The 23,455-nt window shown below is 37.2% G+C and overlaps 1 protein-coding gene across 1 annotated transcript in view; it reads right to left on the reverse strand.

Annotated features, from left to right (window-relative positions):
* Positions 1–23,455, reverse strand: part of LOC140340870 (serine/threonine-protein kinase SBK1-like) — a 79,663-nt gene that overhangs the window by 15,413 nt on the left and 40,795 nt on the right. The gene's annotated exons all lie outside the window — the stretch shown is intronic.

Raw genomic sequence — 23,455 nt, forward strand, 5'->3', positions numbered from 1 at the left:
ATACTGAAAATACTGAAAATGCAATAATTCTGTACACTATATACAATACTTTGTATTGGGTTGGATACAGGAGTTTGTATTGAATCCAATACAAAATATAAATTTGAATTTCCGGCTACATCGACGGGCGCACGCATGCACGCACCAACGTCAGCAGAAATCACAGAGGGACGCATATGCAAGCACTGGGGGAAGGAGAAGATGGGCACTGGCGCTGGAGACGGGCATCGACGTTGGAGAATCCTGCCGGAGGACGGAATCTGATGACAGCACACCGGAATAAGCAATGCTTGATTCTATTTTTAGCTACCCTGAGCCTAGATCGGGGTAAACGCTTTCAGCAAGTTTTTTTTTACCCCAAACTAGGCTCGGGGTAACCGCCCAGGATGTTAAGCAAAGAGCTTTTCTGAAACATCTTGTAACTCTTTAATGACCAAGAAAAACTCTGCAGTTATTTCTTTTTGCATATCAAAGCACAGCTTGCTCCAGAAGTTAATGAATGTCTAGGCTCTATAAAGTTTTTTTTTTTTTTGCTTTGTTTGTGATTAACTCACAGTGAAGATTTTATACAGTAACTGACACCACACTGCCTAATAATATGTTGAGACCAACATCTGTGCTAATTGCATTTATTTAAATAATGTACCTCTTCCGACTTACATACTAATTCAACTTAAGAACAAACCAGTCCCTATCTCACATGTACCCCGGGGACTACCTGTAATTGAAATACTTTTGGAAGACAATGCCACTAAAGCAAGGCTTTGTTGGCTACTTCAAAACATTATTATGTGTTTATTTTAGTATTATAAATAGTGACAAAAGGTAATGCCTGAATCAACAGATGAATGTTAAAGTTGGTTGAGGCCGATAGGGGAGGAGGACTGGATAATCATCTGGTATGCCCTATTGAAATGACAAATTAGGTTTTCTGCGCTGCCATGACTAATATCTATCAAGGTTCTCTCCTCCTTGTTAGCAGAGGCTGGTCTGCTGTGTAATCTAAGCGTAACATTATGGTGATATATATCATCTAATGGTTGAGAATTACTTTCCTTGTAATTTCCTTTTCCTTATTGTATCGTTCTTGATGTTCATGATGTGTATGTTGTTGCAGCATTTGGAACTACAATGGGAGTGGTCTGCAGTCTGGATGACTGGAAAACAGGTGAGTGTTTTTGTTCTAGCTGGTATGGGTTTTTTGTACTGACTTAGGAAGCTCAGGTTGTCATTTCTGGCCCTGACATTTGGTAGGGGTAAATATTGCTGACACTGATACCAATGGTGAGGACTATTATTGCTGCAAGTGACACCAATAAGTGTGCCTAATTTACTCCCATAACCATTTCAGTGTACCCCAGGCTCTATTTTGTCTAAGCCATTGCACAACAAAGCACTCTACAAAGTATATTTATCATCTAGAAGTGATGGTTGGTCACTTTTCAAGACATTGGGGAGGAATCCTTACAAAGTGAAATGAGAGCCATGCACCACCTTGGTGCATTTGTCCGTTGACCTGTACATATGACTGGTGCCTATTTAGGCAGACATTTTGAACAAGTCTAGAGAATGAAAGTAGTGGGGGACTCTTTCTTTGAACACTAAAAGCCAAGGGTACAGGGCAAGATAGCCCAGATGTTCTGGGAGCTGACTGGGCCGAAGCCTAAAGCTGAGTGAGCCTGATTACCTGCATTGAGAGAACAGATTTACTGCAAAAATGGGCCTCTCAGGAACAAGCTTCATGACAGAGGTCCACAAGTACTATAGCACAGGCCTGTCATTAGGTAAGGCATGCCCACTATGTGGAAAAGGTATTTCTCCTATCCTCTGAAGAGGAAAAAAGTTCAGTTTCGATCATTAGAAGTTAAATCTGCTTTGTGATTTGGACTACCTGTCTGTCATAATAGATTTGGACTGCAATTACCAGACACCCTGCTGTCCTAGCCCTCACTTCTACCACAGAGTGTACAATTATCTACCCCCATCCAAATATATGGGAGCTGGAGTTTCGTTTTATACCCCAAGTGTAGGGAATTAGCATAAAACCCGCTAGCTGCAAAGAGGTATTTCAGGCTCCAGTTCAAATTCGGGGTGCTCTGCCTACTTTGAGTCACAGAAAAAAACTCCAACATAAAGTAAATTTTAGAAGTTTACCCTGCATGGGATCAGTGTGATTACAGCATGACAGAAAAACACAAACTTAGCCTCCTGTCTCTCTCTATTGGTCCCAAGGACCTAAATTTTGGGAGACCTCCTGGGCTCTCCCAGCATACAGCCTGTGCACCTGAGCCACACCTGACCTCAGGCTGCAATTCTCCCAGCCTCAAAGACCTGCTCCCTTTTATTATCAATGGCCAGGTGCTCCAGAGCCATCCTCAATTTCTGGCCTGGATGGAGATGGGAGGGAGTGCCTGGCCCATCCATTCCTTTCACACTCCAACACTCTGGACCTGGATCACAAAAGAAGAGCTGCAATTCTGCAGCAACACAATTACTGACAGCCCTTTGATTCCATTTCCAAAGAGAAATTTAGGAAGATGATGCCAAATGTTCTCTAAATTTGGCATTGTATGTTTAGTTCTGCTACTCAGGGTAGACCCTGCAAAACTTCAGACACTACTGTGGCGGTGAATCCTACAGCCAGAACAGCAACGAGGGAAGTTTCTGTTTAGAAGCAACCTGCAGAAAATTGGGGGATCAGGTATCCAAATCCAGCTGGCGGCACTAATCCTTAGGTATGCACAATATCGGTCCACATAGCTTCACATAGAGGTATGGGTCTTTTTTTTAATAAAATATAAATATATAATAAAATAAATTTAAAATAAAATTAAAATATTTAATAAAATAAAAAATATATTTGCTGCTAACAGCACTATTGTGTTTTGCAGCCATTTGGGCACCACATGCAGAAGGAAATACAGGACTCTACAAGGGCTTGGGTGCTAGTTCCTCAATTTGTGAATCACCCGCCCCCCCTACACACACACACACACACACACACACCATATTCGTTTTCTGGTCTCTAATGACAGAAATTGATGTCTCAAAAGGGGTTTCAAAGGCTTAGAATACACCAGGTCAAGCAGCAAAGAGGATGATGTGGATGGTCAAGCAAAAGCACTTTCCAAGTCTGCAGCTGCTGGAGCCAAAGAAAAAAATGTCCCCAAATTACTCCCATGCCAATGTGTTAAAGCAGAACTATAGTTCTATATTCAAAAATTGTAAGCAGATAGTATTTTTATTGCAGTAGAGACAAGTGATGTCCCCTTAGGCTTTAAAACATACTTACCTGTCTTTTCGTAATCTTCTTTTTGAAGCTACACATACACACTTGTTGCTGGGACTAAATGAACATGAATATTAGCAGGAGTTACCTCATTCTGGCCAATCAAGATGGCGGACCCACCAAGTGAAAATGGTGATGTCTGCATAGGAACAGAAAAAGGTAGGCGTAATTTAAAAATTACAATTAGGTGGGTGTGTTTATTTTATTACAAAAGAGACATCGGCTGTCCTGTTTTCAAAAAAAGGATCTGCCTGTTGGTAGTTTTTGATTTTAAAGGTTTAGTTTGGATTTAATGCCATCTGTAAAAGATCTTCTGACTTTGTGAGAGCTTCCATATACATAGCAAATACCACACAGTATATATTGTACCACAGTGGCAGGTATATAGCCACCAATATTTAATCCAGAAGGCCATTTCTACCTTGCCCCTGCAAAAATAATTTTTGCTTGTATCACTCACAGCAGAAGGATGTACACGACTAAAGAGAAGTAATCTTTCAGCAGCTTTATACATCTAATGAGTACTAGTAAAAATATTTTTAAGCCCTCACCATGTGCTGAGTGCAAATTGGGAATTAGATTCTATCTGTGGAATAGTTTATCACAACCTATGATACTGCTGGTCTCCACCCGCGGGAAATTTACTGTGAACTATTTTTTCACAACCTGAAACACCACCAGCTGCCACCAGAGGGAGATTCTCCCAGAATCTGTTTGGGTGAAAAACACATACTGTAAGTTAGCAGTTGTCTGTATATTTAAAGCATACTTAAAGTCAAGGAATTAAATAAAAAATTATATGATGTAGTTCATTTACAGATTACTATAGCAGTTTTTATTTTTCTGTGTCCCCTTGGTAACATAGTAATATAACCATGCACAGCTCCAAGACTTTTCTAGGACTGCCCCAATTCTCTGGAATGGTCTTCCTCGTCCTTTTCAGCTTGCTCCTACTTCTGACACACTTAAAAAACATTTTTTCATTGAATCATTGATCACAGTAAAAGATAATAAATAATAAATACAAAAGTACATCTATTAGGGCATCCAACAACTTTGTCCAGTGCCCTAATTTACAAGTTGTCCACTATTAGCCCCGACCTTGGTCTGACCTTTGCTTGAACTTTTCCTGACCTTTTTCTCATTTCAACCCTTGTCTCTGACCTTGAGTGTTCCTGACTTTTTACTGGAAATTTGACCACATCCATGGCATCCAAAAGGTTTTTTTTGAACAGATAGAAAGCAGTGATAGTGATTTGGAGTCACTTGTGAAATCAAGCAATAGTGATTCACCTGGAAACTTGTCATCAGACAGTGAAAGTGAACTCAGTGACCAATCTGAGTTTGAGGTCAGTAATGTGCCCACTTGTTGCTCTATTGACCTTGATGCGGCTCAGGCATCGCCCCCAAGTCTCCCATTTACTGGAGGACCTGGTGTGAAAATTGATGCTAAACGCAACGACCCCTTGGCATACCTGCAATTGTTTCTGACCGATGAGGTCATTGACAAAATAGTTGCGGAGACAAACAGGTATGCGGAACAACAAACAGCTGCTCCACACCTGAGGTTTGCAAGAGGCAGAAAGTGGCAACCGGTGACCAAAGATGACATTTGGCTATTTCTGAGCTTAGTGATACTTCAGGGAGTGGTGGGCAAACCCCTGCAGAAGTGGTATTGGTCTACTAGTAAAATACTTGCCACTCCATTCTTTGCCACAGTCATGCCAGATTACAGATTTACTCTGATCATGAATATCTACACTTTGCCAACAATGAAGAGTTTGATGAAACTACTCATCCTGCACCAAAACTCAAAAAAAATTGGGAAGTATCTCAAATGATTTTTAAAAATTTCCAACAGACCTATGTGCCAGAAAGAGACATTAGCATAGACAAAGGTCTAATGGCCTACAAATGGAGGCTCAGCTGGATGCAATACATTGCGACAAAGAGGGCACGATTTGGCGTGAAATCCTACATGTTGTGCGAATCCTCAACTGGCTAAATATTGAATTCAGTCCTTTACACTGGAAAAGGGACAAAATTCAACCCAAAATACAGCCACTATGGAATGGAAACAGCAAAAGAAGTACTACAAAAAGATTCTCAGGCATCTTGTTGAGCAATGCTTGTGGAATGCCTACATTCTCTACAAGCAAAAGAGTGACAGGCCTGTGAGTCATTCTGACTTCATTTGGAAAGTTTCCGAATCTATTGTCATGAACCACCAAACACCATCAATGGCTGTGAATACACCTGGACGTCATGCTGTTGCCGTTGTCAACCCGGCGCGCCTGACTGGTTGACACTTCATGGAGTATATCTCACTAACCGAGAAAACGGCAGCACCTACAAGGATGTGCGAGATGACAGTGGAAGATTTGAAAGGAAACCAAGTTCTACTGTCCTGATTGTGACATTGGACTTTGTGCAGTCCCATGTTTTTAAATTTTCAATACCCGGGATGTCTACTAGATGTTTAATTTAAATTTATCAATAATATTGCACCCTTGTTTAGACAGATTTCATTGTTTTTGATTTGATTAAATTTGATTTGATTTTTAAATTATATTGATTGTTATTATATTATTTTATTATTTTTTATACTTGTTATTTATAAATATCTATTATATTATAATTTATGATTTGTGTTTCAAAATTTATCATACCCGGGAGTTATTCCTAAGAATTATAGGTCTACAATATTAAACAACAAATTTCCTTGCAAAACAATGTACCGCTTTTGGCATAAAAATACTGTCATATTTAGACCGCCAGGGAGGTTAAAGCCCTGCTTAGAAAAAATAGGTTTCCAGGGGAAGCAGAACTCCTGCTTCATTCTTATTAAGGAGACTTTGACACCAACCTAAAATTGCAGGTAAAAGCACACAAGTATTTTAAATGCTTATTCTCTGTGCCAGCCAAGTTCTCCAATACCTTCCCATATAACCTTTAATGTAGCTATGAGGAGATAAATGAAAGGGGATACCTGACTTGGGCATGGCTGAACTCAAAAGGGAACTGAACAACAATACCTACAACTTATAAATAATAAACACACCTGACACATTGGGCCCAATTTATTAAAGCTTTCCAATATCAGAGAAGGTAGACGGTCATGGTAGAACCTGGGTGATTGAGCACACCTGGAATGGATTTCCTAAAAATTATGTGTTATTAGTAGGCAAATGTTTTCAATTCATTCTAGGTTTGCTGGATCACTCTGTTTCTCCCCTAATAGTCTATCTTCACCAGTCTTGGAGAGCTTTAACAAATCAGGCTACTTGTTGTAAGACGTTTGGTCATATTTTTAATGTATTACTATTCTGATTACACAACAACATTGGGTTGTAATGTATAAAAGTAAACTGATATTTTAAATAAAATAAACATCTTAGGCCCTTTAAAGTATGACTCCCAGTATATGTACCATAACCAACCACCAGCCTCAAACCACATGGGTTTGGTGAGTACTCCTATAATCCATATACAGGTAGTCCCTAGGTTACATACGAGATAGGAAATGTAGGTTCTTAAGTTGAATTTGTAAGTAAGTCGGAACAGGCACATTATTTTAATAAATGTAATTAGGACAGATGTTTGTCTCTACATATTATTAGGCAGCATGGTGTCAGTTACAGTATAAAATCCTCACTGTGAGCTAACCACAAACAGAGCAAAAAGAAAAAACTTTATGGAGCATAGACATTCATTAACGTCTGGAGCAAGCTGTACTTTGATATGCAAAAAGAAACAACTGCAGAGTTTGTCTTGGTCATTAAAAAGTTAGAAGATGTTGCAGAAGAATTCAGTCCTTAAAATCAATTTTTCTGCAAGTCATGCGAACCGCCCCCCCTCCCCCATCAAGCCTCCATCCTGCACACAAGCAGCAGGGAAACCCCGTTTGTATCTAGTAGTCGTCTGTATGTTGGATATCCTTAACTCGGGGACTACCTGTAATTATATAGCTGCCACTGAACCCCAACCACAGTGCTTGATGTTCTATTAACTCTATTCTATGTTCTATCTACAACACCAGTTTCACAAAAAAACAGATAATCCCCATCTTAGTTATATTTGGCATTGTAAAAGGCCCCCACAATCACTGTGATGAAATCTCATATACAAAGGGAAATTACCAACTATTACAACAATGAAACTATAATCTTTTCCAATATAACATCCAAACAATAGAAACACAAAATTTAGACTGGGGATGGACATTCTGTTTTTACAGCTTCTTATTAATATTTGCGTTATTCCTTATGCCGAGAGCCTTGATATTTCTTAATACCATCCCCATTCCTTACATCATCCACCCCTTCTCACCCCCCCCCTCCCCGATGTTGAATCAGGACATCCATGATTTGGGCTGGCTATGCCCAAAAATGAAAAAACAGCAATAAATACAACTTATAAATACATACAAATGAAACATTGTACAATACAATAAAAGAATTTTGGTAGCAGGTTTATTATATTATTATTTTTACCCCCAATGATGGAATCAAATATATAAATTATAACAAAAAAACAACAAAATAAAATGCCACCTATTACATCTCCCATTCTGTAACACTTGAAGTATATGATGCTGTGGTTATATCTGGATCTATACTGTCATTTACTGACCATCCTCAGGTAAAGGATTAATGATAGATCAATCTGACCTGTCCATCTTCTTTGTTAGAGACCCAACCCAAAGGGAGACAAATTGATTGAGACGGGGAGGTGGATAAAAGGGTCCTTCCATGTGCCCTAATGCCTTTTCTTTAAACAATTTATCCAACACTATTCCAGGATGTTCATTAGCAGATGGTAAATTGGAACAGAACAGCGTATGTTACCTAAATGGATCATTATGACATTGTAACCAGGATTACAATCCTTCTGTTAACCTTTACACATGATTTTTACTAAGCCATGACTGGATCACGCTTATGTTCACCAGTGTCTTTCCCTTTACTAATTGCTCTTTGGATACCTGCAACTTCTGCCTTTTAAAACATTTTGTGATGGGATGGTTGGTGCCACATAAACCCGAGCATGGGACTGTACGCCCCATCGTCATTTACCTCCCTTTACTATATAACTAACTAAACAAAATTGCAGCCTTTTAAATAAAAACACCAAGCTGATTGTGGTAAATGGTTAGGCCTTTATTGAGTTTAAAAAAATAAACTAATTTTAAATCAACATATATTCTATCTTAAAACATTCTATTAACCTTTAAGAAACCAAATACACTTAGTCATTAAGACTCAAGTATAAACCATAACCAAACAACAGTTCGTTTAAATAATACTATTTTTTTTAAAGAATACCAAAATACTGTCTGCCCAGAATTGGACAACCTTACCCCATGAAGGATGACCGTGACAAGGGTAGGGGGGGGGGTGGGTGGTCAGAAACGCTTGAACAGGTGATGTAGCTGACAGGTCCCGACGCATATAAAGAGTGGAGAGAAATATCACTGGACAGTTGTTTTCCCTACAAAAGTTGGGCTGCCAATCAGCCACAAGTTTGACGGCACAGATTCTTTTGCCTTGCAAATCAGACAACCTGATATTTGAAAATAATAGAAATTAGTCCAGAAAAGACAGTCAGCTAGGGGCAACAGTTAGATAAAGCTATACATCTATTTTTTACAGACAATAAATCAACAACAATCCCATGTGTATAACCTTTAAAATTCATGCGTACATTTACAATCTGCTCTTCTCCCACATGTGCTTTCATTAAAGGACCAGCATATGCCGTTTCCATTAGCCACAGACAAGCACAGACAAGTAGCTGCCAGGGGCTCTGGAAAAGGCTTGCCCTGAAGTTTCTAAGGCCAGTAATGAACCACTGCTGGCTCCCAACACCTGTACTGCTCTAGAAACTGACATAACCCTCATTCATAAAGCAATATACTTGTGATCCAAGCTCAGAGAGGGATGACCTCCAGAATTGCATCTAATTAGCAAAATAAACTAAACCATTGTTCTGGATTTTTTGCTTACAATGTTACAAAGTTACACAGTAGGTCAGGCTGAAAAAAGACATAAGTCCATCAAGTTCATCAAGTTCATCAAGTTCATCCACTAGGGAAATAAACATATCCCAGATATAAAACCCTATAAGACATCATTGGTCCTGAGGAAGGCAAAAAAAAAAAAAACCCTGGTACAATTTGCTTCAACAGGGGAAAAGAATTCCTCCCTGATTCCATGAGGCAATCTGATGTTCCCTGGATCAACAGTCACTGTTATTTTTACTTTAAATCCTTAATACCCAGTTATATTCTGTGCTTCTAGAAAAGCATCCAGCTTTTTCTTAAAGCAATCTATAGAAGTTGCTGAAACTACTTCCTGAGGGAGACGATTCCACATTTTCACAGACATTACAGTGAAGAATCCCTTCCTTTTTCGGAGCCTAAACTTCTTTTCCTCCAGACGCAGAGTGCCCCCAGAGTGTAATGAGTTGTTAAATGTGTTAGCCTATGCTGACGCTTATCTCCTCTTCATTCTGTCAATGCTATGACATACCTACTGGGTTGTTAAAGGAAGGGTTCCTGCAAGCCCACCTATCAAATCTGGCTACTAAAAATATGCCCCTGATGTGTGCATGAACCCTACATCAACTACCCTGCAGTAATACCTAAAACTGAGCCATTGAAACATCCACTAATTGTTGTAAAAGAGCCTTTATTCATGTAAGTGCACCAACCCCATTAAGCGCACCACCCTCTGGCATAGACCCTGCCTCTTTTCTGTGCAATGGAAATAGCTCAATCTATGACCAACATATTTATTGGTAGTGAAAAAGCAGATTTGCTTACAAATACAGTGATCTAAGTAAGCAAGTAATATGAAAACGAATATGGAGGCAACTAGAAAAAAAGGTAGTTGTGCCACATATCTAATTAATGTATTGTGAAAAATAATGTAAAACAATAGGCCTAATTGGGTTTGTGTTTGCTTTTGATGTCTAAAGCCACTTTCACAATTGTGGTTACAAGCCGCTTTCAGGGGCAAAGCAATCTGCTGCTATGCACCCAAAAGTGGCAAACCCCACCACAGATCAACACATTTGCACACTTGCCCTTGCGTTTGTAGCATGGTTCTTCCTCCAGAAATGGAACCAAATGGCCAGAAGGGATTTGTTGCCTCCAGAAACTGTCATGTAATCTGTCAGGTAACTGCTTTCAAAAAGTGGCTCCCATACATGTAAACGGGAGTGGTTGGGAGTGTGGTTGAGAAAGTACAATGCTGCAGTTGAAAAGTATAAAATGAGCCTAAATTATTTTTTGCCACAAACAAGACAAAAGACAAAACAACCAATGACAAATTTACAATTAACTGTAAATAAAAAATTGCTACATTTATTCTATAAATTATCCAGTCTATAATGACAAATCTTTGAATGGTAAAATGTATAGTAAAAAGCATGTTAAATGTATTCAAATGAAATAAAGACTTTGTAATAAAATGTTTTGTATTTGTTTCTTTTTGCTGACACACTACAGAAACAAACAAACAAATGAATAAATATAGGAATAGTAAAAAGAAAATAGAAACCTAAATATAAATCGGCTAAAAAACAATACTCAATGAAAGAAAATATTACCTCAGTCTATTTAGTAATAATTAGGAGATAGTAGAGAATTAAATATTATAAACATTTTTTACTATCTGTTTAAAATAAAGTGACCATAACTGATAATAAAGTAATTTGATATGCATATAAAAAACTAGAGTAACTACAAAAAAATATTGTTGCAACATGTTAATTAACAATGCCGGCAAACACTTTTGCAAACATTAGTTACACCGTTGCCGCTGTCTGAGCTTCTGGAGCCGACTGTGGCACACAGCTGTCATGTTAAATCTCATCAATTATAGTGACAGGATATCAGTGCTGAGAAAAAAGTATTAGAATTTTCCTTCCAAAGTTTTTAAAGTGTATAAAAAATCTAATTTCTAAACCCAAAATCTACATTTTCAATATTTGTAGTGTTCTAATTTACTGTATGTGTGTGTTTTTTGTTAATAAATAATTGTTAAAATGATTCAGTTATTGAATAAAACATAATTTCACCTGAAACAGGCTGATAATGCTCAGCTGCTGCCATGCAAATTGTTTTGTGGTTCTTTAGCACTGTCAGTCCAACAACACGAAGCGCTGTTACTGGTAAGAAACTAAGCAACAATTTCACAACAACAGTTTGCTTTAGAAAAAAAACATATTAAAACATGTTAAAACATATTAAAACGCAAAAAATACTAAAAGATAGATTGAAAGCCAATTTACACTATTTACATGGGCTGCTTTAATTTACCAATATAACAACATCAAACGCAATTATAACATTTAAGTCTTGAGTCATGTCAGTTATAGTGGTAGATTATTAGTTTACTGCACTAAAACATACATCTGTCGGCAAAGTGCATTGGGGTGCTATTCAAAATAAATGGCTCACACCAACATATGTTTGCTATGCTTTACTGCAATACATTAGTGAATAGGACCCAAAGGTTTGCATACATTTTTGTTAATAACAATCTTTCTACATTTACAAAGGGACTATAAAGGTTTGCAATGTTTTTTGCTTCAGGATCAGGAATTATTGTATAAATGAGATAACTCAACAAGAATTTTTATTAAAACCCTATTAATGGTGCTAGATTTACATAGCTGTGACAGATCATGGCACTTGTACTTAAGCTGTTAGCTGTTGGTGGCAGCCGAGATCCAGCTCTAAGATCAGGAGCTGAATCAATCAGCTTTTAGGATCCCAAGCTTGCAACAGAACTATCTGTAATGCATGCAAAAGGAAAAAATAAATTAAAAAAATGATTAACCGCCAGGTCCCTGTACCTTTAGTAAGATAAAATGAATGCCATTTGCTCTTATTGCATTAGTTGAAATGTCATGCAATGTTGTGGTTGTAAAACTCTACAAACTGCACCACGGTCTCAATTTTACACTTCTTAGTGCTACACTAAAGCTGCGTACACACTTGCAATTTTTGTTGTTGGAAAGGATCTTTCATGATCCTTTCCAACGACAAGGGACTGCACGATGCATGAACGGTGCTGTACATACAGCACCGTTCATGCTCTATGGAGAGGGGAGGGGGAGAGCGACGGAGCGGCACCCTGCTGCGCGCTCTCCCCCTTCCCTTTCATTAGGATCGGTCGTCGTCCATCGTCCGTGGATCCGGCAGGTCGGTCGTTCGGACGATGGACGACACCGACTGTACACACGGCAGATTTTCGCCCGATATTTGGCCGATGCCGATTATCGGGCGATAAAAATCTGCCGTGTGTACGTAGCTTAAGGGGTCCATTTATAAATCAGCAAATATGACATTCATCAAAACATTTCCTGATGGAGAATCAATTACCAATCAATTATTGAAACACAAGAACCTAGAAGATTCTTTACCTGGGAATGTTTCAGTGAATGCCAGATACTCTGCTTTATAAATAGATCCCTAAGGATGTCTTTAAATGAATCCCAAAGTAATGTCAAATAGGAAAAAAACTCTAATTACAGAGTGAGTTTTGATTTTTGTACTTTGTACTTTTGTGCAAGACTTTGTGAGTTTTTTTTAGGGTTGCTTTAATCGTGTAAAAAGTAATATTAGAAAAAATAATTACACATTTGTATGTATATTGTCTGTTAATCTGATGATGTAATAAATCATTATAAAACTTGAAAACAAAATGTAATTTGGTTCTAAAATGACACCCTAGCAACTTCACTCATTGTATATTCAAATATGTTTAGAACATTAAACAAAAATTTGATTATTTTATTCATTTTAAGTTGCTTGGATTTTTAAATGTTGAACAAGTAGTATCTGAAGAAATAACTTATTGGTCTTTTAAACTCTGAAAGTTAAGGTTCTTTAGAGCTCAAATAATAAATCTATGGAAATAATTGGCCATCTACAAAGATAAAAATAAAGTTGGAAATCTTTTCTTGAAGAACATCAAATTGTTTACAATAATAACTTCAGATATGAAATTTGCATGGTACGTGCTTCAAGCTGGTGACGTTTTCCACAGGAACAAAGTACAAACATTGGCACAAACATTAAACTAAAAATGCACATTGCACATAAACACTTTTAATCACTTGCAGCAGATGTAAATGTATTGGCATGTAAAAAAGATTCAGTGCTAATTAGCAATGAAGAAATATTTATCCTGTTCTGTTCACAAGACAGCTGACCTTCTTTGAAAGAGCCTAGGATAATATTATTTTTAGAAGTAGATGAAGAGAGAATAGAGTGTGTGGAAAAAAACAGCTGTTGTTGACTGCGTGGGTGGAGCAGTAGGATCATTTTTCTAGAACCCAGGTGAAAAAAAAAAGTAATCTTGGCAGAATGCAATATGAGAGAGCTGGATGGGGGATTTGATTAAGCGTGGTCGTGTCCTGTGACACATTGGCTGTTGTCCAGTGTTCTTACTGCTTCTGGAACAATGTCTAATGTTACAATTTATCTTACATTGACATAAATTAGGTAAGCATCTACAGATTTTTTTAAAAAAATTCTTGTCCCACCAACAAAGCACATGCAGTTAAATATGATTTCCATCATCAAAGGATAACTGTGCCAGTTTTGGATCTGAGATGTTCTATGCCCAATTGTACTCATCTTGGAGGATGGTCTTCACAATGTTCTGACAGCAATCACTCCCTGTAAATGTTAAGGACAGGACTTTTCACACCATTTATTTTTGTTGGACTTAGAACTTATGTTCAGGATTTATTTTGGGAATATTTTGGCCAGCTTAGTAAAGATGCTGATATGACTCATTCCATCCAACATTATGCTAGAGTCTTATCTGTTTCCTTCAGCATCGGTTTGCACGGGTTTATCAGCTTTTATCCTTTGAAATTTGTGATGAGTGCAAATGATTGAAGGATAAGTCTACTATTGCTCCATGCAATGGTTCTGATTTCGCACCTTGGGTTCTTTGCTTATCATACGGATTTCCTTCTTAGTTGGATTGTTGCTATATTCTTTTGTTACAGTGTTGTTTTACTATACAGTAGTATAATATATTGGAAAGTGCTGCTAATTGTACTCTGTTTGTGCCATATTTACCCCTGCCATACTTTCTGAAAAAGGCATAGATTTACAATGTCATGTTAAAAAAAACACATTTTAATCATCTGGCTACGTTTTCATTACAATGATGGCTAAAGATTTAAAGGTTTTTTGAGGACAAGTAGGAGTACAAGTAATATTTTCTAGCACAACACAGATTTCTATCTATTATGCTAGTTTGTCTCACATGGGAGCTTATATGGAACAACTGGCTAGATATTGTATAAGATCAAGCTTGTAAATTCTAGCCACAGCACCATTACAATATGATTGTAATATGTTTTATGTTTCAGTGGTCACATTAAAATATCCTCTGTCACTCCGTCACTCAAATTTTGCATACTTGATGTCATGGAGACAATAGTTATTAGGACAAACATAGAGGGTGAAGCAGTTTTCAACCTCGCCCTACTCTTTCCTACAGGAATTTTTTTTTAACTATACCTTCAAGGTAAAGCCCAACACTAGGCTTAGATTTCCCTTCCTCCTTACTGGATAACTCGCTGCACCATTAAAAACCTACCCGACAAAAAAAAAAAAATTCCAGACATCATAAGTCCACCCACATGAAGTCAAACAGCATTTTCTTCTTCTTCTTTCAGTTGTAGGTAGATCTAAAGGGCTACAAAGCATCCACCCATACCTGCTAGGTCAACTGTCTGCAGCATTCTCCTGTACGGAAGAAGGTTTTTGTCTTCCTGGGTGAAAATAAATTGGCCTATAAGCTTTTAGTGAATCCACCCCTTAAAATCTCCTAAAACAGTAAAAATAAGGCAAAAGTAAAATTAGAAGAATTAGGTTGAGTTGGTGTCAGTAGACCCCCCAAAACACAAAAAATTGGAACATTATTTATTTTATTTTTTCAAAAAGTCAGCCGCCCAGGCCTAATCTCTAACGGCTCCCACATCTGATATGAAGAACAGAATGATGCATGAATGTCAGAGGAAGATCAGAAACATATTATGTATTGGCTGAGATAGAAAAATAAAAAAAAGTGTTGTCAAAGTGATACCTTTTATTGGGTAACTAAAATAAACTTATTCATGGTACTGGCTTCAACACTCTCTGTTCTGTTTCAAATAAGTGGGGCTCAGAGGACAGACTGGAGCAGTTTCTGCAAGCATTTGGAAAGGAAATGGTTTACTTTAGAATGCAATGATAGTTATTTAGGACGGCAAAGACATAAAAACAGGATTTACGCAATGCCTTCGGAAAGGTAGCACAGAATATAGTAAGACTTTTTAAACTTGTGCTAAGACTAGATGAGAATGAAAAGGGAAGCTATAGCCAAGAAGGGGAAACACATATGAAATATGGTGGAGTAAGTTTACTGCAGGAGCTGAAATGATTTACTTAACTAAGTGAAAGCACATTTTGCAAAGTGTATGTTCACATACACTGATAGATAAATAAGTAATTAGGAGAACTGTGATCACTTTCAAAAGCAATGTGCAAGGGTAATAAAAAAAAGGTCTTTTTACTTGATTGTATGATTAAAGTGAACGCATTATATAATTCATTAGGTTAAGTGAAAAAAAACTCTTTTTAGAACTCTATTTCTTTATTAAATGCTCTATTTGTTTATTAAATCACCTCTAAAGACTTATTTGGACCAGTGTTTGAAAAACAAAGTTCATGGGTAATCTATATATATATATATATATATATATATATATATATATATATCGCATTTGTCCTATACAGTATAAATATGTTTTACTTGGCTAAATAAGAAAGCAAGAACAATACAGACATACCTAAGCAAACAATCCTAAACTACTATCCTATCTTAAGCATATAAAAATGCTTTATACCTCTCCAGGTCTCCTTTCTGAGTATTCAGCCCCCATTTCCTGTTACACCTGAAAAGTGGCCTATAGGCAACCTGGACGGACCAGTCAATGCACATATCAAAAGACAAAGCTAACTTAGTTAAAAATCACAAAAATGTCCATAACAACACAAAATGGCATGAACCACCTGGGCGTTACACTGATGTCTAGATTTCTGTACCAAAAGCGTTACAGGTTTTCATGAAATTTTTTTTTTAAATTGTAGACCTGTAACTTACAGAACATCCAGACAATTTGATTGTGTGTTTCAAACATTTTTTATATTCGCTTAACAGATCCTCCTTAATCGCGCAGCTGAAATCTAATCGCCTTAATTGGCAGATTCGCGACCCCTATTGCTCATTATTATTAAGGCAGGAATCCGGCTGGAAGTGAGGAGGCGAGTGTACGAGCGCACTCGACTCCGGACCGCACTCGCTGGTCGCGCGTACGTTCGCGCTTCCAGCGAGCGCGAATTTCATTGATGAATCAGGGCCACTGAGTAGATGCTGATCACTGCTAGAAGAAACTAGAGATGAGCAAACTGACCTGCCAAGTTTCAGATTTGACACAGTTTGGACCCATTTGCCAAAGGTGAAGATCCATGAGGATTTTGTAGGCTGAATGGTATTTCTTACATGAAATATTATAATTTCCCACGGTACACCCGAAGATCTCTCAAGGCACACTAGTGTGCCGCGGAACAGCGGTTGAAAAACACTGCTCTAATGGATCCTGTGAGGACTGTGACAATGATGAGCCAATAAGAAGTGTCTTCTCCACACAGGCAGTGAAATGAACAGACAAAGGATCTGTTCCTTGAAAATAAAAGAAGAATTGAAACCAGAGCTATAGGTAGGTAAACATGGCATTTAATGAGGGGGGGGGGGGGGGCAATTATTTTAGCCTAGTTTGAAAAGAAAGCATCACGTAGAAAAAGAAAGCCAGTACGTAGTGGTCTTACTTTTTTGGGTTGGATTCTAACTGGTTGCCATAGATTGCAATGCTTTCCTTATAGGTTTATTGGAAAGGCTTACATGTGTAGCAGATATAAACCACTTAATGATTTTATCCCTGACTAGAATTTGTAATTTTTTAATTCCAAATCCTGACATCACATAAAAGTAGTTTTAAGCAAAGTATCTTCTCCTCCTTGACCAAGCAGAACTGCTGCATTTCATGCCAGGGATTCCCTGAGTTCAAGTGAATTTCCACCTGCCAACTCTTCGGTGGTATTTCTCACTGTATCAGCAATCAACACAGGGACACTTCCAATTCAAACTGTGCTATGTGCTTTTCTATAACAAGCATTGATTACGCAGCAGCCCTGACTAGTAGTGCAAACTGAAACAGCCCTGCTTGGATGCTTCGCTCTCTCTTTTTGAAGGAATGTTTCAGCATTTGTGGTAAGTTCCCCTAAAACATGCATGTCCTTGGCATGGGGCTGCTGGAATTCTGCTAGTTATGGAAGACGTAATTATATTAATTGAGATGCTACGGAGAAGCCATCCAGCAGCCGTTACTGTATATCCTTGGTGGTTGGCAGGCACTTGTGTGAACATCTCTTTGTAATAAATAATGGTATTTTGGCAGTAACCATGGAAACATAATCTGTATCTCAAGAGAATAATCTAGGCCTCCCATTCACGCTGTGTTCACATGCATGTGCATGCATTTTCATATGTGATTTGGCTTTTATAAGTCTTTGTGCATTTTAAGGGGGTATGTTTATAAAGCAGTGAATGTGACATTAAAGAAACATTTTCTGCAGGTGTATCTTTTTGGTGCATGTGTTATACATTATGATTGATTGACTTGCAGAATGTTTAATGAATTTCAATGCAAAAATTATCCTTTGCAATAATTTATATTTCAATTATCTAAGTAAAGTTGCGTTAGACAACTAAAAAATAAAGCCTTATATGCCTAAATGGTGTGTGTTTTCTTCACTTTAATTTATAAGCACAAAAATGCACTAGGCTGCAGAACATCACTATGAACTAATTAATGACTAATGCATTATCGATTTGAAAAGATTTGATATACATTTAATATATATTATTATATTAACATATTTTAATGTGACTAGAGGAGCTTCTGCTAAGTTAAGTTCAAAGTTCCAATTAGACAAATATGTCTTAAAGCAAGTAGTGCTTTACTTAACTCATAGCTTCCATCTCATACCAAAATAAATATTTTGTATTATATTAAATATTTGTTTTCTAAAACAAAGGCTACATCTACAGCACATAAACCTAAACAAATAAATTAACAGTTTATACATTAAACAAATTGATTATACTTGATTAGACCTTCAAATCTGACTAACAAACTGTGTGTACTGCTGCAGTGGTATGGATAACATGATGAGCAAGGTATTTACTAAAGACTCCGGAATGAAGTCATAAAAGTCCCTACTTTGCATGCTTGCCCACCAACATTCAGGAAAAATATAAACAGTAGCGGGGCATTAGGTTACACCGAGTAGTAGCCTGAATAGATGTGTCATGCAGAACTTTTGCCTTGCAAATAAAAAAAGTCTAAAGTAGAAAACCTTTGAATGCAAATGTTAGTATTTTGGGTAAAGCCCCCATTTATTGTACAGTGCTGCGTAATATGTTGGCGCTAAATAAATCCTGTTTAATATTAATAATAATAATAATAATAATAGTAAAAAGCTAACTGGTTACTTTTTAGCAGTTGCTCTAGTAGTTATAAGACACATGTATTCTAACTTCACTCTTTATTATTATTATATTATTATTATTATTATACTCTTTAGTATTATTTATGTATCCTTACTTCCAGATCTGTAGAGTAATTCAGAACTAAACAATGTCTGCACTTTGACCCTGTGCAAGAATTAACTGTAAGAAAGACCAACTACAGCTGCACTTTATCCCTGTGCAAGGTGTCTGGCCTTGTATCCACCTGCCTGCACCCTACCCTTAGTAGGTGGCACTGATGAGTCCCAGGCATCACCCTGCTTTCCATACTGCAATGTTAATGCTACTTTTACAAGGTAATATTGTGGTTTCTAAAATAGTTTAGTGCACATAAAGTGAATCTTTGTTGTTTTTGTCTATTGAGGAATACCTTTACATGCCAGGGATCCAGAGCTAAGAAGCAGTCAGAGGGCAGCATATAGTGGAGCCCAGGTCTTAGAGGCTTCTGATGCAGGCAGCAAGGTAATACAACTTGGATTTATAGTATAGGGCAAAAGCCCCTCATCCCCCACAGATACTCACGTTGGGCTACTCACTGACATCTAAATGTCAGCCATTTTCAATAATAAAAATCAAGAAGCTTATCATTAGGGGGCCAATGCCTTCACAAAGTGTTTTGGCTACTAAATGTAATTGCCTAATAACCATGACTTTTAGTTTTGTAATCATAAGTCAGTAAGCATTGAGATTTATAATAAAGAAAACTTAATTTATAGTTGCAATTTAATCTCTAGAAAATGATTCCATAAATATCATAACTAAAACTCACCATAGACATTGAATTTTATTTTAATTTTACCAGCAGCCAGGTAGTATAAAGGCTACTGGAATACTTAACTAACTAACTGTAATTTCCTTTAACATAATTTTAATTTTTCCTCTTATGAATCTAAATATCTAAATATGATTACCGGCCAGGAAATACAATATATATTATATGCAAAATTTTTCTCTTTAATGAAAGACTGTAATTTTGCTTGGTAGTGCCCTAGCAAGCAGTAGGAGATCCTTCCAGGCAACCTGGAGGCGCAGAGCTAAATCAGTAACAGCAAATATAACACATACATTACAGGAAACCAAAGTAGAGAATGTATGCACACGGTGAACTGTTTTGTCCATCATAGAAGAAGGTCAGGAGGACAAGACCTATGAACTACTCACATGAGATAAAGTTACTGTCAATGCACAGTCCCAGAAGAAATCTACATGTTGTACTCTTGTCACTTCAGAAGCTTGGATACTGACCAATTAAGTATAAGAATTCCTACATATTTGTGCAACAGGCAGGAGTTTCTATCTGTGGTGTTAAAGACAGCAGGGAGACAACACTCAAGTACTAGAGGTGCAGAAAAGGTGAGACATTAACACTGATTTTTTAACCATGTTTTGAAACTTTGGCAAGCACTCAGCTTCAATAGGATGTCTGCAAAATATGCACACATTTTAGTGTAAGTTATGTCTCAACACAAGTAAGTATTAAAATTAGCTGTTGTCTGACCTGCAAAGGTTATTAGAAGGATACTAATGTATAATAATGAATGTTTGCACACATAAACTACTTCTTTTAATATACATTTGTTATGACTTGACATTTACAAAAAAACTACATGTCAACTAAATAAGCCTTTTTGCAAAGTAATGAAATAAGACCAATTGCAAAATTATTTTTTTTTTTCCAAAGCAATGTTGATCACTGGGGATGGGGGAAAAATTACAATAGTTGCACAATTTAAGACTCTTGAAGGTAGAATGGTCAAAGTAAAATATTTGAGAAGTCATGGCTTTTGAATGCCATGACTGAACTAAAATTGCAAACTCTGTTCCTAACCTAACAATGTTTCTAACTGTTCCCCACCAATTTTAAAACATAATTAGCACTGACTTAGGTTGGTCTTTAATCTCCCAACCCCTAAATTAGATTTTAGGTAAGATATGTCTGTTTTGCTGCTTTGATTACGGCTCCTTTGTACACTGCCTGCAAGATGAAACTACCTTTCTACAACCAGATTGCAAGAGCTAAATCTTCGCCATTTTGTTGGCCATTGAACTTATATGACTAAGAGTTAAGCAGTAATATATTTTTTTTTTGTTAGGGATTAGGGAACCATTGCTGATGGTTACAATTTTGGTCAGAATAATCACCAACAGTTGTGAACTCTGTAGTTGCAATTGTCCTGAGAATAAGGCATTGCTTCGTGATTCTATTTAATTTCTGATAATTATGCAGAAAATAATAGAACTTTGGACACAATTTATCAAAAGTTTACTTTGGGTCTTAAAAGTTTTACTCCATACTCAGTCTATTGTATGCTTGTGTTAGAAGCATTGGTATGATGCAGAAAATATAATTTTATCCTTGTATACCTTTTCTTATAAACCACTCCAAAAAGAAAATTAAGGAACACTTTGTGTTATAGTTTAGTAACATAAAATATATGCTTCTTCTCTTTAAACTGTAAGAATAAATCTTGGGGTCATGGTGTGTTTTATAATGTGCCTTTTTTTGTGTTGGGGTACACTGCATTGCATATGGATCAGACCTGCTTTCGTCAGTGCTTTGTGGTGCTCCTTAGTGCTTTGGCCTTAAAATTTTAATATTTCCCTACATCTGGCAAAAACAAATGTGTCATCTTCCATTTGGAAATCAATATTGAATTGTACCATATAAGCCAACGCATGTAATGGTTAATGCTTCTGCCATTTTTGGCTTGTCGCTTCTATTGGAGACAAATTTTTCTACTAGTATGTAATGAAAACAGTTGATTTAAAGATAATAAGTTGTGTTGATGTGGTTTATCCTGTAAATAATTCTGATTGGTATATTAATTTGACCAAGAAATGGTCAGTGAGCTTCCCCACCATTGCAATATTGTCTGCCTCTTTGCTTTCATATCCCTTCTTTAGCCATTTGGCACCCAGTGACAAACAATTATTGTAAGAATTCATGCTGTAGTTGCATTATCTTTGCATTTACTGTCACTCTAGGAATCTGTAGGCAGTATCCATAAGCAATGTACAAAACAATATTAAGATGTTTTGCATGTACAGGAGTTACGGTACCCGGTGACTGGCAATGCCAGGCTCTACACTATGCGGCACATGCACCATGCAGCATAGAACCAAAACATAAAGACATCAGGAGCCAGGGATCTATTTTTTGACAATGCTTGTCTCATTGGTCAATTAGCTCTAATTCCTGGGGACTTTTTGCTTTTGGTTTAGGTCCTCTTTAAATTCTACTGTACGGAGTGCAAGGTAGCTCAGGAACAGCTTTTGATCTATGACAGTCACTTTTCACACAGTCAATGCTTTATGTGAATTATTTGGTACTATGCATTAATTTATTTAAAGAATAATAGAGCCTTGACAGGGCGACTGTAGCTCCACAATGGCAAGCTTTGGCTCATAGGAAGCCCAGCCACCCAAAGACTAGAATGAGTATTTGAGGTATACATTTGCTAGGAAATCAGAAAGGGTCAAACTCAGCCAAGCACAGTCAGGAGTAAAGTCAACAGTCACTGCTACAGCTATCATCAAAATCAAATTTAAGAACATACCTTGGGAAACAATTTGGGAAACTCATCTAGGTTAGGGAAAACCTGTGTGTGCTTATTCAGTGTTATTCAGTGTTCTTGGTCATACTTCTGTATGAGGGCAGGACACATGAAAGTTTAAAAAGAACATTCGTACAGAAATATGAACAGCAAATGGGAATCAAATGTACTGGGAAGTCCAGTAGTGGCAGCTGAAAAGCTCTGAGACTTGTGGAAAGAACTAGAAATCATAAGTTAAAACCCAAGCTGGAAAAACAGAAGCAGATGAGTCAGAATGAGTCAGGATGATTACACTAACTGACTATTGTTTCCACGTAATGGTACACTCGAGTCAAAAAAATATTTAGTGTATAATTCTGAAACCATAATACATCAACATCAATGTTTTCAATAAATTGGACATTGGATCTGATAAAAACATAGAAGTTAATGTGAATCTGTCAAAAACTAGCTACTCCACCCCCAACTTTTGACAGGTTAATGTAAACTAGCAAGGATCGCTTTCAAACAACTAGTCAGTTGGAAGGCTCCCTGACATTTATAATACTAATGCTTTTAAGTTCTGACTAGCTAATATTGTAAAGTGTGGGGAGTGATCCCATTGGCTGCTACATGTTAGGGAGTGCTCCCTTCTGCTTTATATTAACCTTTTTGCACAGGAAAGTGCAGAGAAGGGCTCTATCCATCTAGTCAAAAGGTGAATGTCAGTTATGAAAGTAAAATGATCAATATCAGGGAGATAATTATCCTTTACCTTGTCAGACACGCATTGCCCAGGCTGTGGCCACCATTACAGGGAATGCAACCTACCTGCTGAAAATGTTTTAGTACATTTATTATTTAGAGATAGTTTTAGTTTAGCAATAATCAATCCCACCTTCACCACTTCTAAATCACACCCACTGTAGGCATCTTTCATACACATGTAAAATCTAAGATGTTTCTTA

Source organism: Pyxicephalus adspersus, chromosome 11 (genome assembly GCF_032062135.1).
Source record: "Pyxicephalus adspersus chromosome 11, UCB_Pads_2.0, whole genome shotgun sequence".
Lineage (NCBI taxonomy): Eukaryota > Metazoa > Chordata > Amphibia > Anura > Pyxicephalidae > Pyxicephalus > Pyxicephalus adspersus.